This window comes from Pogoniulus pusillus, chromosome 24 (assembly GCF_015220805.1).
Source record: "Pogoniulus pusillus isolate bPogPus1 chromosome 24, bPogPus1.pri, whole genome shotgun sequence".
NCBI lineage: Eukaryota > Metazoa > Chordata > Aves > Piciformes > Lybiidae > Pogoniulus > Pogoniulus pusillus.
In genome coordinates, this window is record NC_087287.1 from 12,660,738 (window position 1) to 12,671,765 (window position 11,028).

Genomic DNA, 11,028 nt, shown 5'->3' on the forward strand with positions numbered 1-11,028 from the left:
TTATGCAACTGCATACAAAGCAGGAACTGTTAAGGACAAAACCCAAGAAATATTTAGCAAAGGAGATTTCCACTTTCTGAATGCAAGATGAGCTACAGCTTCATAATGATTACTGTGGCATTTATTATTTATAGTATATTTTTGGAAATAAAAGGAGATGTCAATTTTCTTTGTACAGCATACAGTCTGACCCTGAACTGTCTACTGCCCATACTCAACGTTATGGCTTAACAGGGGAGAGTAAGCACCTTGTTATGGTTATTTTATGTGCATGTCTAAGCTATACACAGGAAAAATTTATGCACAAGCCTCCCAAAGAAGCACCGACCATGAGAGTGCTAACTGGCCTCCTAGCTGCACACTTCATATAAGGCCTACAGGAGGGACAGTTTACAAGGTCTTGTAATGACAGGATGAGGGGTAAAGGGTTTAAACTGGAAGAGGAGAGATTCAGACTAGATATTAGGAGAGGATTCTTTACAGTGAGGGTTTTGAGATATGGCACAGGTTGGCTAGGAAGGTTGTGGCTGCTCCCTCCCTGGAGGTGTTCAAGGCCAGGCTGGATGAGGCCTTGAGTGACCTGTTGTAGTGGGAGGTGTCTCTGCCTATGGCAGGGAGTTGGAACTGGATGATCTTTGAGGTCCCTTCCAACCTAAACCATTCTATGATTCCATGGTTCTATAAACAGTTAAATCTCCACCCTAGATATGGCAACTTTGGTCCACAGGACTAGAAGACAACAGTTCTAGTCTCTCACTGCTCTGATAGATTTACTCCTGATTTGCAACCTGAGTATGCTCATGGCCAGCTCATCCCTTTTGTTCCTGAGTGTTCAGTGTTCTTGCCTCTTCACCTCCTCAATCCAGTTTGCTTCCTTTGTTCAGTTTTTCTCCCTTTTTGTTCTTTCCTTCCTGTCTCAGACACTGTCCTTAAGAGTTTCTTGGGTAAATTACTATTTACAAGGACCTCATTGAAAGTAAAGTATTAATTTCCATTTTGCACAATTATGCAATATTTATTTCAGCATCCTGTTGAACATGTGCACATATAACATATACAATTATCACTACTAACTGGATTATCAAGCGGTTCAACATGACACAAGCAAAAACACAGACTTCATTTTTGTGTCAGTAAGAACACCAATGCTCACTAAGGCACAAATCTGGTTTTGGCTCTTAGTTCTGTTTGTAGCAAAGTAAGGCTTTAGAGTGGTTCTATAGGACATTTCCCAACACAGTGGAGTCACAGAAGCAAGACTGTGTTCTCTGAAATGCCTGTGCTTCTGGCTATCACCAAAGAGAACACTCTGGACTAAGCACATCGTTTCTTTGTTAAAGTATGCATCATGCAGGCAGTTCTTACAACAGAGCTGAGTTACTCAACCAATGTTCAGGTTTGTGAACAGATTCCTGTCATACATGTCAGCCCACATCATGCTTCACTTTGAAAACTATCCTGAATGAAACTAGCAGAGACTGGTTGTACGTTTTTCTCTCTCAAGTGAAAGCAAGCCCTGAAAAATCATTGCAAGGAAACAAGGACACCCATAAAGGATTGAATTTCCAAAGAAGTTAATGTAACAGGACATAACCATATCTCTATTGTGTTTCCCTTTTCATAACCCTGGAAACTAACTGGTAGGAAATGAGTGATCTACTGGAGGGTAAACTCAAATTTAAAACATCAGAAGCCAAGTTGAATACATAAGCCAATGTACAACCCATCTTGAAAACGTGGAAAAAATAAGCCTTGTGCATGGTTTGAGGCTTTAGCAAAGCTACACCCTTAATATTGAACATTATGCAATTGCTGCAAGGCCTCCCCCTATCTCTTTTGGAGGAAAGTCTAATACAAGGCTTTCATTAAAGAAGAATGTCATCTTGTCTGTGGAGCCAAATAATTTCCTCCCACCCCATGTAAGAAAGCTCTTCTTTTACAGGTCAGCTTTACTTGTTATGCACGTCCCTTTTGTAAAGGGCTGTAAATCACACCAGCTAGTGAGTGGATGAGCTGCAGCAGGATAAAGAGATTAGGCTGGTGACCTGGGGGGAAGGAGTTAATTCGGTAGCTCCACCTGATAAATAATTAAAAAAAACAACAACATATTTCACACTTTGATACTGGAATCTTTCTCTTTGCATTTCACAGCATATTACAGCCAAATTGTGGGCCTTTTTTGTTCTTCCCTCAGTTCAACTTTCTCATTTCCCAGGTAGCACTTTCCCCAGCTCTCTGTACTCCGTGCTGTTCACCTTCCTCTTTGCTGCATGACATCTCATTGAGAATCCACCTCATTTTCCACACTTCTGTTGTCTCCCTCTGTAGAGCAGTTGCCACATAAGGTCTCCTTCCTACCATATCCTGAAGAGCTTCTAGCCTAAAAGACACCTAGCCTAAAATCCACATGTGAATTGCTCAGGGTAAAAAGCATCCCTCTGGACTGGAGTCTGCTCCTCTGTGCACCAGGGCTCTGGATATTCAGAGCATTGATGTGTCAATTGAGGTTGCTGCTTCGATTTCCAGATCTCACAGACAGGGAGGCAGAAATGCACTCCAGTGGTCTCCTTTATACCAAGGGATTTACAGCCCATGCAGGCATTTCCAAACCAGGCTGTTCAGTAGAAGCCTTTGAGCATGCGTATTCAAAAACTAGGATGCAGAGTTTGTGGCTGCATCTAGAAGGCTGGCTTTTCTCCTTCCCTGCTGCTCATAAACAAAGCACAGGCTCTTCCCCATTTATTGATCTCAGAACCTTGAAGATTTTGAAATAATATCTTCTGCTTTCAAGTCAGAAGGGTTAGAAGCCATGGCACAGAAAAGGCAGGGGGGAGGGGGAGAGAAAGGAGAATTGGCAAAGAAATAGTTTTTTTGAAAGCATTCACCCAGCAGTTCAGAATCGATCTCCAGAGTGTTCCACTTGGGTTTGCTTTGCACAGCCGTTAAAGCAAGAAAGCTCTATTCATGTTCATGCTCTGCCAAAGAGGTGGGAGAGTACATACAGGGCGCTTGTTGGCCATGCACACCCCAACTAACAGAGTCAGTAGGAGCCTAATAGAGTTCAGCTGCTGCTGCACAGAAATAAGCAAAGGTGTGCTCAGACTTGGGCTACAGACTTGCCCTGGTTAACGGCAAACAGCATCAAAAGGATCACAGCCAGCCCATACACCCACACCCCCAACTGCTACTTTATAGATAAGAAACAGCACTTCTACTGCAAAACCAGTCAGTAAGCTTTGTCCTTACTTCTTCCTTTCAACCTCAGAGAAACGGTGGCCCACGAGGATCCTTAACATAGCACCAGAGGAAAAGATGATCTCCCAAGCTTCCTTCTCTCTCACCTACCATTCAGTGATTCAGGAGACAGAAACTACAGGCTAGCTCTGAAGCAATGAATCCATGAAGCAGGATTATACTTTCTCAGGAAAAAAAAAAAAAAAAAAGACAAGTAGGTAGCTAAATGTTTCCTTGTATTTTCTGCTGGTGGTGTATGCTTGGTGATTTAAGTGAAAAAGGACAATGCAAAAAGGCACATCAGCCCCAAGGCAAGTAGGGGGTAACCATCTGTTCAATCTTAAATCAACAGCAGCTCAAACCGCTCCATCATGTCTATAGCCACACACTGAACTGCTTGCAGAGAGGAAGTTGATTATCCCAGTAGTCTCCTGTAAACTTTGCTTTCTTCTGTGTAATCTGAAAAGACTGCCAAAACACTATTCATTTACTTCCTAACATAGAGGCTGGTTCAATGGACCTGCCACGAGAAAAAGCAAAGCAAGCAACCCTTTCTCTGTCGCAGAGCAGGCAAGTTCGTCACTGCTGGAATGCCAGACCCCAGAGCTCTCTGGCGTATCTCCTCTACATTGACACAAAACAGCACAGGAAGGAATAGCTGTTTGACCTTTCCTTCTACTGACAATAAGCACAACAAACATATGGGATGGATCTCTGCAGTGAGAAGGGCAGACAAGTTCTTAATCTATTTAATTTTATCAGAGGCTGGAAGATTTCTGTGACTTAGAAGGTCCCCTACAAACTCAGGCTTTCATGAAGAGATGATTTTACCACTGTATGGAAAGAACTATATTTAGAGATCTATTGACCCATGTCAAAAAGCATAGTGTTACAACCATCTTCAGGAATTAGAACTAAAATAAATGGATCTTAAGGTTCTAGAAAAGACTCAAAAGTTCAAATTTTCTGAATGAATTTCACAATTATTTTAGAACAAGAAGTAGTACACAGACTTGAATAATTTTAAAGTATCTATTTTTCTAGCAAGTATTCCAAGGCTCTGTGGCAGAGTATTTGACAGCATGCTCTTTCTCATTTTTGCTCTGGCAGGATTTTTATACCATGCCTATGGCACATCAGAGACCTTCAGCCCAACAGCTGCCATCTTTTTCTACAGAATTAACAAAGTTGGAAAAGACTTCTAGGATCATCGAGTCCAACCCACCACCTAAACCTTCTAATTTACTCAACCATGGCACTAAGTGCCTCATCCAGCCTCCTCTTCAACACCTCCAGGGATGGTGACTCCACCACCTCCCTGGGCAGCCCATTCCAATGCCAATCACTCCTGGTGTGAAGAACTTCTTCCTGACACCCAGCCTAAACCTCCCCTGGCACAGCTTGAGACTGTGTCCTCTTGTTCTGTTGCTGGTTGCTTGGCAGAAGAGATCAACTCCACCTGCCTACAACCTCCTTTCAGGTAGTTGTAGACAGCAATGAGGTCACCCCTGAGCCTCCTCCAGGCTAAACAACCCCATCTCCCTGAGCCTCTCCTCCAGGCCCCTCACCAGCTTCATTGCTCTTCTCTGGACACATTGCAGCACCTCAACATCTCTCTTGAATTGAGGAGTCCAGAACTGGACTCAGTACTCAATATGTGGCCTGACCAGGGCTGAGTATAGGTGCAGAAGAACCTCCCTTGTCCTGCTGGCCACACTGCTCCTGATCCAGGCCAGGATGCCATTGGCTCTGCTACCCACCTGGGCACACTGCTGGCTCATGTTCAGCTACTATCTACCAGTACCCCCAGGTCCTTTACTGCCTGGCTGATCTACAGCTGCTTTGCCCCCAGCCTGTAGCACGGCCTGAGGTTGTCGTGGCCAAACTGCAGAACCTGGCACTTCACCTTGTTAAATCTCATCCCATGTGCCTCTGCCCACCCATCCAGCCTGACAAGGTCCCTCTACAGGGCTCACCTACTCTCCAACAGATTGACACCTGCTCCTAGCTTGGTGTCATCTGCCAAATCACTGATGTTGGACTCAATGCCCTGGTCCAGATCATCAATAAAGATATTGAAGAGGCACAACCTGACCTTCCTAAACCCATGCTGGGTGGGCCTGATCTCTTGCCCATCCTGTAGGTGCTTTGTGATGGCATTGAAGATGACCTGTTCCATCACCTTGTCTGGCACTGAGGCAAGGCTGACAGGTCTGTAATTTTCCAGTTCATCCCACTGGCCCTTCTTGTGGATGGACACCACTGGCAGCTTCCAGCCTTCAGAGACCTCTCCAGTGAGCCAGGACTGTTGATAAAATATGGAGAGTGGCTTGGCCAGCTCATCTGCCAGCTCTCTCAGCACCCTAGGATGGATCCCATCTGGTCCCTTGGACTTGTGAAGATCCAAACGGCTCAGCAGGTCCCTTCTTCCTCCTGGATCACAGGGGGACTATATACTGGTCCCCGACTCCATCTGCCAGCTCAGGAGGCCAGTTGTCCTGAAGACAACCTGTCCCACTTTTTGAAGATTGAGGCAAAGAAGGTGTTAATCACCTCTGCCTTTTCCTCATCTTTTGTTACTATATTCCCCTCTCCATCTAATAAGGACAGGAGGTTGTCCTTCCTCCTTCTTTTGCCATTAATGTATTTATAGAAACATTTTTTATTCTCCTTAACAGCAGAGGCCAGCCTAAGTTCTAAATGGGCTTTTGCCTCTTTAGTTTTTTCCTACAAGACTTAGCTATGTCCTTAAACTCTTCCTGGGATGCCTCCCCTTTTTTCCAAAGGTGATACACCCTCTTTTTTCTCTTTAATTCCTTTACAAAGTCCTTCTCCACCCAGTCTGGCTCACTTCCTTGTTAGCTCATCTTCTGGCCCAATGGGACAGACTGTTCCTGTGCCTTCAGGAGTTCTTTCCTGTAGCAGGTCCAACCTTCCTGGACTCCATTGTATTTAAGGGCTGTTTCCCAAGGAACTTTCCAAGTCAATTCCTTAAATAAACCAAAGTCTGCCCTTCAGAAGTCCAGTGTGGAGGTTCTGTTGATGGCCCTCCTGGTTTTTCCATATATTGAAAACTCTATAATTTCATGGTCACTGGATCCCAGGCAGCCTCCAACCACCACATCTTCCACCAGCCCCTCTCTATTTGTGAACAGCAGATCAAGCAGGGCTGCACCCCAGTAGGCTCATGTAACAGCTAAGAAGTTGTCCTCCATACGCTCTAGGAACCTTCTAGACTGCCTCTTCTCTGCAGTTTTGCAGTAATCAATACTGATATGTCATTAGCTGATATGAGAAATCCTTTGCCAGTCTCAAGCAGGTATCATGATGATAGACTACATCGTAGAGTGTGTCACATTTCTGTATTCTGCTGCATAAATTTATCACCCAGAATCACTTCAAGTCTCTTGTAGTGTTTATGCTGCATAAATTTTAGTCATCCTGTTCTCCCTAATGCCCGATGGGTTTTTTTAAGGCAGTTCCCTTTGTTGACCTAAGGAACATATATATTACAATGAAGAATTGAAAAAATAACATGTAATGAGGTCAAATTCTATTTTTTCATCTACTCACAAAGGTTCTAATTTTGAATGAAAAACAAGTACTCATCAAAATGTCTTGCAGCAATCCCAGCACTTGTATCTCATGGAGTTTCAGGAGAGGCATTCTCTTTCAGCACAGCCAGACTTAGGCCTAGCCTGTGCTAACAGCTCTAGGAAAAGCAGAAACCCTTGGAACAAATCTATCTGAGTTTAAGCTTTCTCCCTGACAAGTTGTGACTGTGCAGAAATTCTTTTTAATGCTTTGGTGCAACTGCCATAATCAGATATCACAGATCTTCACTCAGAACTACAGCAACACAAACATAATTTCCACCATGTCAAAACCAGCAACACAAATATAATTTCCACCATGTCAAAACCACAATTAGTATGGTGCTTCCTACTTAACTTCTGGCCACAGCATAACCAAAAAAAAAAACAAAAAGAGAAGGGGAGGGGGAGGAAAGGAGGAAAGGAGGAAAGGAGGAAAGGAGGAAAGGAGGAAAGGAGGAAAGGAGGAAAGGAGGAAAGGAGGAAAGGAGGAAAGGAGGAAAGGAGGAAAGGAGGAAAGGAGGAAAGGAGGAAAGGAGGAAAGGAGGAAAGGAGGAAAGGAGGAAAGGAGGAAAGGAGGAAAGGAGGAAAGGAGGAAAGGAGGAAAGGAGGAAAGGAGGAAAGGAGGAAAGGAGGAAAGGAGGAAAGGAGGAAAGGAGGAAAGGAGGAAAGGAGGAAAGGAGGAAAGGAGGAAAGGAGGAAAGGAGGAAAGGAGGAAAGGAGGAAAGGAGGAAAGGAGGAAAGGAGGAAAGGAGGAAAGGAGGAAAGGAGGAAAGGAGGAAAGGAGGAAAGGAGGAAAGGAGGAAAGGAGGAAAGGAGGAAAGGAGGAAAGGAGGAAAGGAGGAAAGGAGGAAAGGAGGAAAGGAGGAAAGGAGGAAAGGAGGAAAGGAGGAAAGGAGGAAAGGAGGAAAGGAGGAAAGGAGGAAAGGAGGAAAGGAGGAAAGGAGGAAAGGAGGAAAGGAGGAAAGGAGGAAAGGAGGAAAGGAGGAAAGGAGGAAAGGAGGAAAGGAGGAAAGGAGGAAAGGAGGAAAGGAGGAAAGGAGGAAAGGAGGAAAGGAGGAAAGGAGGAAAGGAGGAAAGGAGGATAGATAGATGTGGGAACTATCTCCTTGGGAAAAGGCTGGGATTTCAAGCCTTGGCACTATTTATGCATGCTATGATTTCTTATGCAGTCTCTATAGCATGAAAAAGCCTACATCAAATGTGACCATCTTCTGAAGATTGTGTGGGTTTCAAAAAATCATTTTGCACATTTCAGTGTTAGTAGGTACCCACACTGAGTTATGAATAACTCTTAACATGTCTCAAAGCCAGCAAGCCTCTAGCACTACTTCAGGATATGCCTGGCAAAGGAGTTTTCCTACAATTGTCATATTAGACTGGAGTAGCATTTTGAAAAGCATAGTCTACCTGCTGAGCAATCTTTTTAAAGAGCTCACCCAAAGCACTCTTCTTTACACACAGATGTGCAAATGAGTTTTTAAGCCTGGTTTCCTCAGAAAAGGAGACTGATGCAATTACAGTTGTTTAACTGTCTTTCCCCAAAGCTTCCTATATTAGAATCATAGAATCAACCGGGTTGGAAGAGACCTCCAAGATCATCCAGTCCAACCTAGCACCCAGCCCTATCAGATCAATCAGACCATGGCACTAAGTGCCTCATCCACACTTTTTTTTAAACACTTCCAGGGATGGTGACTCCACCACCTCCCTGGGTGGCCCATTCCAATGGCAAATCACTCTCTCAACTCACCACATTTGCAAGTAGAGCTCGTATCAAAGATGTCATGTTGAGTGAAAACAGGCTGTCAATAGAGGGGAAAGCTGCAAGCTCGGTTTGTGTGCTTGCTGGTCTCCAGAAACTTTCTCACTATGAAGACCAACATACTCTTTTGTTCCCATTTGGAATGAGCATCTGCATTGGATTCACCGACAAACAAGCTGGGCAGACAGGTCCCATACATCAACCTCACTTATTACACAGGCCTCTTAGAAAGAGGCCACATCTTTACATATATACAGATTTCTAAGATCTATTTTTCTATAACTTATTCCAGTGACACAAAGAGCAGGACCCCTTCTAAGTTTCCATTCTCAAAACAGTAAAATCAGCATGATTTGGCCCACAAAACCAAGGATGAACCAAATTTTTTAGAGCATGAAGAAGAAAGAGGCTAAAGCTTTAGTTTACTCTTAAATCTAGTTTGGAGTGCTGAAAATACATCTATATTTGCACTGCCTTCTCATTTGGCAGATAAGCAATAAAATCACTCAGTTTTCTCTATGTTTTCAGCTGATGGTAGGCAGATTCTACATGTCTTTATCTAGTTTTTACTTAAAATATATATATATATCTCCAGGAATGAATGAGAGCATTAGCCTCCACACATTCTGCACTTCAGGCTATTTACTACTGGATAGCCCTGGAATATTTGCAGCTGGCTGTACTGTGTTTTGTACAATGTAACTCTTTATCGTGGTTTTTATCAAAGAACTGTGGTTTAGCACAGAATGAGGCAGAGCTGTATTGAAGCTGTAATGTGGCTCAGGTTACCAGATTGCATTTTTTATGATTTGGTATTAAAGTGCTCAATGCAAAATAAAAATCACCATTTAAGAAATGCAAGTGAGAAAAGCTCTAAAAGAGGCTGGTTAAGCTTATGGAGATTTTGCCTTACTTTCTGTATTAAAATGAGTAGCTTTGAGTAAATACAAATGAATCTCTCTATTATTTTCTTTCTGAGGCAAATCTTATACTAAACTTTTGCTAGCAGAAAGTCAGGGGTGCGAGGACATGGGATTTGCAACCAACACAGCTGTGCTGGCAAGAGGCCCTAGCATAGATGTGGCTTTACCGGCAAAACTGAGCTTTTGCCAGCATAGCTAATTTCTCTCTTGAGAGTTAGTTTTGCCAGTACAGCTGCATCCAGACTAGGGATCACTGGCACTGTGCACTTCTACAGCTCTAACCTCACCACCTTTCAAGTGTAGACACTCTCTTAATCTCAACCTAGCAGTAGTTTGCCAACGTGTGCTAAATTGGTCTCTCTGAGTTTGTGACCACGACCATCTAATATAAAACCCCCACAACTGATCAAACAAACAAAGCTTCTGGTTCCTCCATTACTGCTTACACTGTCCTGACACATAAGGCTTCTCTTAATATAATCCTTTGCATATCTCACACAACATTTTTCACTACCACGGCTAGTAATGTTTTAGTGAAGCGGAGCACTTCAGATCTCTAATCTTTTAAGAAGCTTTGCTGTTACAAACGCTTCCTTTCTTTCTGCCTTATTCTCGTGGCTGTTTGCAGCCACTTCACTCTCCTATCTTTTATCTCCCCAGAAGGTTGTACTCACCACGTTTACTCCTTTTGTTGCCTTTCTTTCTTCTCCGGATGGTTTGCATTAGGACATTAAACTAAACTCAGACAGAAAGTTGTATTATCCAACTTCCCCCTTCTCTAATTCAGGAAAGTTACCTCCTTTCTGTTCCCTCTCCTCTCCACAAACCTTTATGGTTTCGGTTTCAGCAGCTGATACCTATACTAATAATTGCTATCAGCTGAAGTTACAACACCTGCTGATTTCTCGTCCTAAAGAACTCCTGCAGCACACCACTTCTGATATACTTCTCAAGTTGTTCTTTAAAGTGTTGAACTACTACCGCCTACACCCCCTTATCAGTTTTTCTGTCATTCTCAAGTATTATTGACTCCTGCCTGTAGTTCTGTTCCCAACTGGGATCTCTCTTTTTTTCTGTAAGAAGCAACTTCTGCTGCCACACCAGACTTCAGAAGACACTGAATTCAGCTCTGATGCAGAGCATTTTGCATCCTTTCTGACACAGGGGCACGTAGATAAAGAGATAACATTTGCCCTGAGCATGCATTTTTCATGACTATGACTAGGATAACCACCCAGGAGATGAGCAAGGTGCTTACACATCAACTGGGTGTGAACTGGAGGAAATGCAAGTTCTTCAGTAAAGCTGTACTTGTCCCGAAAGGCAGCTGGGTGCTCCGTCCTGCAGTGGGGGTTTCTGATGGAGGGAAGCCTCTACCCGTATCCTGGGACCTTATCTAGAGATTACTGCAGGATGATAGAAAACGTTTTCCCTTGGGTCTAGGGTTTAGTAGATCCGTGCACAGGTAACAATTTTGAAGATGTCTTTTGAGGAGACTAACTTTTCTCAGTCA

At 43.5% G+C, this 11,028-nt stretch overlaps 1 long non-coding RNA gene across 1 annotated transcript in view; it reads right to left on the reverse strand.

The window, feature by feature from the left end:
• LOC135186331 (uncharacterized) overlaps nucleotides 1–10,330 on the reverse strand; it is a 29,744-nt gene extending 19,414 nt beyond the window's left edge. The window contains exon 1 of the long non-coding RNA XR_010306824.1: nucleotides 10,190–10,330. This is a non-coding gene — a long non-coding RNA (uncharacterized LOC135186331). The remainder of the gene's footprint in view (nucleotides 1–10,189) is intronic.
• Nucleotides 10,331–11,028: the final 698 nt, after the last annotated feature.